Here is a 7121-nt window from a genome sequence, read left to right as displayed (position 1 = left end):
CTCCGTCTCTCTCTCTCTGTCTCTCTGTCTCTCTCTCTCTCTCTCTCTCTGCAGTCAGTCCCAGTGACAACAGCCGGGCGTTCGGCCTGAGCCCCTCTGGCCCCTGGACAGCCCCTCCCTGAAGCAGGCCAACGGGGATCTGAGGGCGGGCCCTCACTGGAGGCCCCAGAGCCCCAAGAGCCCCAAGAGCCCCAAGGTGCTGAGGCTCAGTCCCCAGGAGAGCAGGTACAGAGGTTCAGTTCACTGTTGTTTTTTTATGCGTCTTTTTTTTTTACCCAGAGTCCCAGGGTCCTGCCACTGGTTCCCCAGGAGCGCGGGTGCCTGTGAGATGCCTGTTTACGATGATAGGCCTGTTTGTTCAATAACATGTGCTTTTTGATTTCGCATACTGAGGTGTGTTGTTGTTGTCGTCGAGGTCTCCCTTGCGACAGATTGTTTTTCGCAACCCCATTGAGGCAATTCTGAAGAAATACGTAAAATAGAAAAATCAAATAAGGTAGCCGGTAGCCATTTACTTGTGGCGCCCTGCTACGCTTGAAAAATGAAATTGATACACGGCCATGTTCGCATAACCCTGTATCATGGATATCACAAAGGGGAAATGGCGTTCAACCCGTTCCTGCTGCGTAGATTGACATGCAGCCCGAAAAAATACATCACATGCCACTATTCTGTCTTAATATATATCATTGGCTTTTCAGTCTCTTTGCCGTCTGACACATAGCCATTCAGAAGTGGCAGTGTTTTCATCCTATTCCAGCACATTCCATCTGTATCCGATTGCTCGCTTCTCGTTGAGCGTCTCCGTTAGCAGCACGTCGCCGGTACATATACTTACGATGCTCATGAGTCATGATACGTGTAGGCGCAGTGTCCCTTTGTGCGCGCTACAGTAAGGGTTGTCGGCACAGTGGGTGGAGAGAAAGGTGTGTGTGTGTGTGTGTGTGTGTGTGTGTGTGTGTGTGTGTGTGTGCGCGCATGCGCGTCCATCATGGCGTCCATGCTGAGATGGGAGTAGTTAGAATTCCACCAAACGACCCTAAATTCAGCCCGCGCACCCGTCGTTAATGCAAACAGATGCATATTGCTTCAGAAAACGATCTTGATAGTGTGTGTGTGTGTGTGTGTCCGTCCGTCCGTCCGTGTCCTCCAGTCTGTCCATGAGGGCCAAGCTCCTGGACGTGGACAGCAACGAGAACGGCGGCGACTCCCGCAGTGACTTTGAGGAGTACCACCCCTGCACGCACACGCCCCCTCCTCTGCCTCCTCTCCCTCCCCAGAACGGTAAGACCACCGAGGACGCACAGGGACCACCGACGTGCACGTCGCACCATATTATAGAAAACATCTTTCCAGGTTTTCGATGTATTAATAGTTCGTTTTCTTAGTTTAGTTTTGGGTGGTTTGGTGGCTTCAAAAGGAGCCAGAGTGCGTTTCAACGTCTCCCTCTCCTCCTATTTCTAAAGTTATTTAATCTGTGTGAATGAAATCAAATGTAATGAAAACACTTCGATTTGTGTCAGTGCGAGGGATCCGATATGCGCTGTGAATATCTGGGAGTTAAACCGCTAAACGCCGCTCCGTCCATGCCCGTGGCGTGTCTCCTCTCTGCAGGCGCCTCGCTGAAGGAGAGCCTGCGGCTGCCGTTGCCTCAGGGCGACTCCCTCCGGGCGCCCGACCCCCCGTCCACGGAGGAGGGCGGCGGCGGCGGCGGCGGCGGGGGGCCCTCCCCGGCCGGCTCCCCCAGGCCCGAGCGAGGCTCCCTGGGCGGTCTGTTCCAGAGCACCCACCGGGCGCTGCTGGGCGGGGGCACGCTGCTGGCCTCCGTCGCCCTGGGCCGCCGCCTGGACGTTCTCCCCCGGGTGCCTCCGCGGACTAACCCCCCCACCACCACCGCCGCCGCCACCACCACCCCCTCGTCGGACCCCCACCACCCCCACCACCACCACCACCACCACCACCACCACCACCCCCTCCACCACCTGCACCACAACCTCCAGCGCGCCGCCTCCGAGCCCGAGGCGTCGCCGGCCCCGCCGCCGCCGCCGCCGCCGCCGCTGTCGCCCCCGGACGCGGCGGTGGTGGACGACCTCATCACCTTCTCCTCCTCCTCCTCCTCCCTGCCCCTCCCCCTCCCCCGGGCGCTGTTGGACTCTGTAGCCCCGCCTCCTCCGACCACGCCGCCGCCGCCGCCTCAGCCAATGGCGCTGACGCCACCGCCGCCCAACCCGCGGGAGAGGAGCGGGCCCCGGGCCCCTCTGCCGCCGCCGCCGCCGCCGCACAGCCCCATGGCCCCCCGGACCCCGCCGCCGCCGCGGCCGGGCGGGGCCAGCCCCGGGGAGCCCACGCCGGGGGCCCGGGCCCCGTGGGGGGCCAACGGAGAGGGCGGCAGCGAGGGGCCCTCGCCCTGGGACCACCAGCAGCAGCAGCAGCAGCAGCAGCAGCAGCCCCGGCCCCTGCCCCACCCCCACCCCCACCCCGCCGCCGACCGGAGGAGGAGGGCCTCGGGCCAGGGGCTGCACCCGGCCCAGCTCGGTGAGTCCTTCCTCCTTCAGTCCTTCCTCAGTCCTTCCTCCTTCAGTCCTTCCTCAGTCCTTCCTCCTTCAGTCCTTCCTCAGTCCTTCCTCAGTCCTTCCTCAGTCCTTCCTCAGTCCCTCCCAGACCGTCCCCTCAATTTAGTTTTGGGTTCTTTTTGATATTCCCTAAAAGATTATAAAATGTTGTTTTTTTGTTGACACATTAAGTTTGATAAAGTTTTAAGTTCCGTTTAAAAAATACGCCAACATCAAACGTAGGTTTGATGCTAGGTTTTTAAACATCAAACCTAAGTTTGATGTTGACGTATTTTTTAAATTGTCATAACACAACTGTTCACGTTATGTTGACACATTTTCTATATATTTATCATGCAGTCCCCCCCCCCCCCCCCGTTATATTTGTTGACGCGCAATCGCCCAATCGGTTTGTTCTACTTAATCGAAAGACAAAAAAATGCAAAGTGTCAGAAGTGTGTCGACTGAAGTCGGAACGGGTTTTTCATCTCGTAACGCCGTCGAGACTTCAGCGCTTATTTAAACTTCAAAGCCTTTCTCTCAGCTCCTTGCGCAACGCAGGGCAGACACACCTACCGCACTACCTGTCTGATGCTCCTCAGATAGATATCTCCGGTGAGTCTGTTATGCTTTAACACAAGGAGAATAAATCAGTTGGGGAGGCGGTGGGGTGCGCTCCAGCCTGTGAAGACGAAGATTACTCACGCTGCTATGAGTTCTGGATAACCACACCAACTGTAACCGTTTGTCACAAACGTTTGTGTGTCCCTATACAAATATATATCAAAGAAATGCCTACAATTACAGAGGCTAGTCAATTTATTTATATTCCACGCCTAGCTTTATTAAAAGCCTATTTTGATATAGGTAGATTTGAACCTCACTATTACATTTTTTTCAGGGAAATGGAAAAGGTAGCAATGACAACAGTTAGTGACTTGTTAGTTTTCTTTTGTAACGCAATCTATGCGCAAGTTGAGGGGAAACCTGCTTTTATAATCCACCAACGATATTGCATTTCAGACAAAACAAATCAAGGCTTACTTCACTTCCGTAATTGCAGCAGAATAGGTTTCTATGTTTTGCATGTTTTCCTTTTGGCATTTTATTTAAAGAGCGAGTGGATTTAAGAGGCCGCCCCCGGGTTACATTTCACACTCTATATCGGGTGCGTTTGATTCACAAAGCCTTGGATTCTCCACAGAGAGGTGCTTATGGACAGTAGTGGCCCCAGGTGCCAGCGCAGACGTGCCTGGCTGTCCTCCAGCGCTAAGCAGCCATGTTCTACTAGATGACTCAGCCTGCTCTAAAGCTAGTGATATAGACATAGGAGCTGGTCATGTAGCCAATATAAACTAGTAATAAAGCCATACAAGCTAGTCATGTAGCCAATCTTAAGTTGGTTATAATGTGAGCTAGTCATGTAGCCTATATAAACTAGTAATATAGAGAAAGGGGCTAGTCATGAAGCCAATAGAAGCTAGTTATATAGATAAAACTAGTCATGGAGCCAATATAAGCTAGTTATGTAAGGGATAATGTATAGAACACCGGTCATTATTGGGAAATAATCAATCAATCAATCAATAACCATTACTTTCCCTCAAGAGACACTGAGGTTTATATATATATATATATATATAAAGTATAAAGTATATACAATACAAAAAGAGCAAGAATAAAATAGGATGAAATACTAAATGAGAATGAGATCAGCTAAAACAGTTACAGTGGGATGTGTACAATTCCGAAATCATAGATTTGAATAAACCAAAAGTAGGAAGAGCAGTCATTTTTAAGTTGCTCTGCAGAGCATATTCCATGAGTTAGGAGCACTGATGGAAAAGGCAGTCATTCCTAGTCATTCCGAGTGAGCTCGGGGGACCTTTAGGAGGAGCAGCTCACTGGACCGGGTACAACAGGTCTCTGTGTCCCAGTCCAGCATGGTCCACATGTAAGGTGGCTGTTTCCCAATGAAAGCTTTAAATATGAATAAAAACAAGTGTTTCTCACGTCTCATAAAAAGAGAAGGCCAACCAACCTTTTCATAAAGGGAGCAGTGCTGGGTTTTAAAGCAGTCACCTGTAATGAATCTAAGAGCTGAATGATAAACTGAATCCAACGGTTTTAGGGTAGAAGCAGACGCATACTTATAAACTACATCCCCGTAGTCCAGCACTGATAAAAACAAAGGTTCAATAACCATCTTTCTACGTACCATTGGGAAGCTGGTTCTATTCCTATATAAAAATCCAATTTTCTGATGTAATTTGCAAAAGGTTATTTTTAAAAGTGAGTTTTTCATCAAGCCAGATGGCTAGATATTTGTATTCAGAGACTTTTTCAATAATAGACCCACTGTTAGTGGAAATGCATAGACTATTGTGACTATTGTGACCCATATCTCTTGCCCTTGAGAACAACATTAATTTTGTTTTGGTTTGATTAAGAACCAGCTTGAGTGAATCAAGAACATTCTGAAGAGCATTAAAAGACAGTTGCAATTTCTCATAAGCCCCAACAGGGTGTCTATCTTCAAAGATAAGATAATGACCGGCGACGTTCTATACATTATCCTGCTTATTACATGGCTACTTGCCAAACGAAAAAAATAACATGTCTTTCTACAATACCATTCGTAGTGTTGATCAGCAGAGAAATAGTCTGCCAAAGACGTTGACGTCGCTTAGCAACAGAACACAGGGGGGTTGATAAGTTACCGGACTACTTGCTGAGTGATACGAGAGACGTGAAAAAATCCACTTTCCTTGACAGAGGTCATTATATGCTTAGCAATGGTCATTATTGAAAAATAATTCATCACCAGAAGTAGGGAAGGCCCATGCAAGTGAACGGCGCGTTCCACAGCATTGAGAAGAGCCGTGTAATAAACAGATATAACTAGCCGTGAAGCCAATAAAAGTGAGTAATAGTGAAATACGATAGAAGCTTTTAGGCAAATATAGAAAGAGTGTGGCAAAAAAAAGCAAGAAAATAAAAATAAATGTACATGTAAATGTAAATGTTTTTTAAATTGTTTTTGTTTGTGCATCTGTGAATAGCAACATAATTCAGTGGAATTTATTTCAGTTATTTGGTTATGCTATTTGTTTTTTTTGTCTGGTTGATTCTCCTTTTGACACTTTGACACTGTTGGAACGCGTCAAACCGTGAACCAGATTTGGCTAATTAGTTTGGCCTCTGTCACATTCGTCATTGTCCTCGGTAACGCCGTCATTGTTGCAATGTTCGATGCACTGTCTCTTCCAACACTTTCTGACAACTTGGCCCGGCTCCCCAACGGTTCCTACTCAAATACAGTGGTTTGAGGAGCCTTTTTTTTGTCCTAAACTGTCAGCGTTCATTCACGACCAACCGCTGTTTTTGTTTTGTTTTGCGACGAGCGACGTCCTTTATAGTTACGCCCAATTACATCTTGTCGGCACGTCGAAGGACTGCTCTCCGCCTTGCTAATGTTGTGCATTTGTGGCCATGCTACCTCCTTTTTATTTTCCCCGCCTTGTTGAAATAAGCATAAGCCTGTTTATCTGCGACAGTTAAGCGGCTCTTTTAACATAGCCGTCTTTGTTGTAACGGTAATGACTTGTTTATTTTGACATCACACCGGGAGCGAGGGAGGTTTGTCGTTAAGTGCTTCACGGGGCCAGCCCGTACGGACACGGGGCGCACACAACGCACGCACACATACACACGTACAACGTACGTACATACATACACACACACGCACACAGACACACACACACACACACACACACACTCGTTCATAAAGAAACGCCCACACGCACACGTTCATAAAGAAACGCACACACGTACGTTCATAAAGAAACGCACGCAGAGTGATGCACACACACACACACACACACACACACACACTCTGTGATCAAATAACTTAAAATAACTGACACTAAGACACTGCCAGAAATCTATCCCTGGTTTTTAATTGCTTCAATTGGTAAATAAGATTAGTAAAACACATTTTTTCTGTATTGGCATTTTTCTGTTTTGGCTGATTCGGTAATGATAATTGTACTTTAATTAAAACATTTTTTCATAATGTCAATGTTATTTCATTATAAACTGTGGGTTATACAACCACCTGGATATTATTGGAATGCCCTAAAGGTAACATTCCTCTCTCCAAAAGAATGATAATAAATTAACAATAATGTCACGTCTTAAAGGTGCAGAATGCAATGTGTAGAATTGAGTAACAAACAGACTTGTCAGAGATGGATTGTACTATTCATGAGTTTGTTTTAATCTGTTGATATCCCATGAAAGTACGAATCGTGTTTTTCGCTACCTTTAGAACAAGCTCTTAATATCTTCATAGGGGGCGGGTCCTCTTTATAGGGGGTGGGTCCATTTTGAACCTCAATGTTTCTACAGTAGCCCAGAGGGAACAAATGGCTCTAGAGAGGATGCATTTGACATTTTTTACCATAATCACCATCTTACTTGTAAGCTACGACCTGTATACCTTTACAGACTAAATAACTAAATTAAATGACTAATCTACCATCACTTGATGGCTACTTGTTGCTGTGG

At 47.7% G+C, this 7121-nt stretch overlaps 1 pseudogene across 1 annotated transcript; it reads left to right on the top strand.

Moving 5' to 3' along the window:
• The first annotated feature begins 54 nt into the window (after positions 1-54).
• Positions 55-2535, top strand: LOC311373009 (annotated as a pseudogene). Its single transcript, XR_014684252.1, has 3 exons — positions 55-225; positions 1154-1284; positions 1615-2535. The product of XR_014684252.1 is annotated as an uncharacterized misc_RNA (transcript).
• The last annotated feature ends 4586 nt before the right edge of the window (positions 2536-7121 follow it).

The sequence above is a fragment of the Micromesistius poutassou genome, assembly GCF_964030765.1.
Source record: "Micromesistius poutassou genome assembly, contig: SCAFFOLD_1946, whole genome shotgun sequence".
Lineage (NCBI taxonomy): Eukaryota > Metazoa > Chordata > Actinopteri > Gadiformes > Gadidae > Micromesistius > Micromesistius poutassou.
The sequence above is the reverse complement of the archived record's forward strand: the minus strand, read 5'-3'. Positions and strand labels throughout refer to the sequence as shown.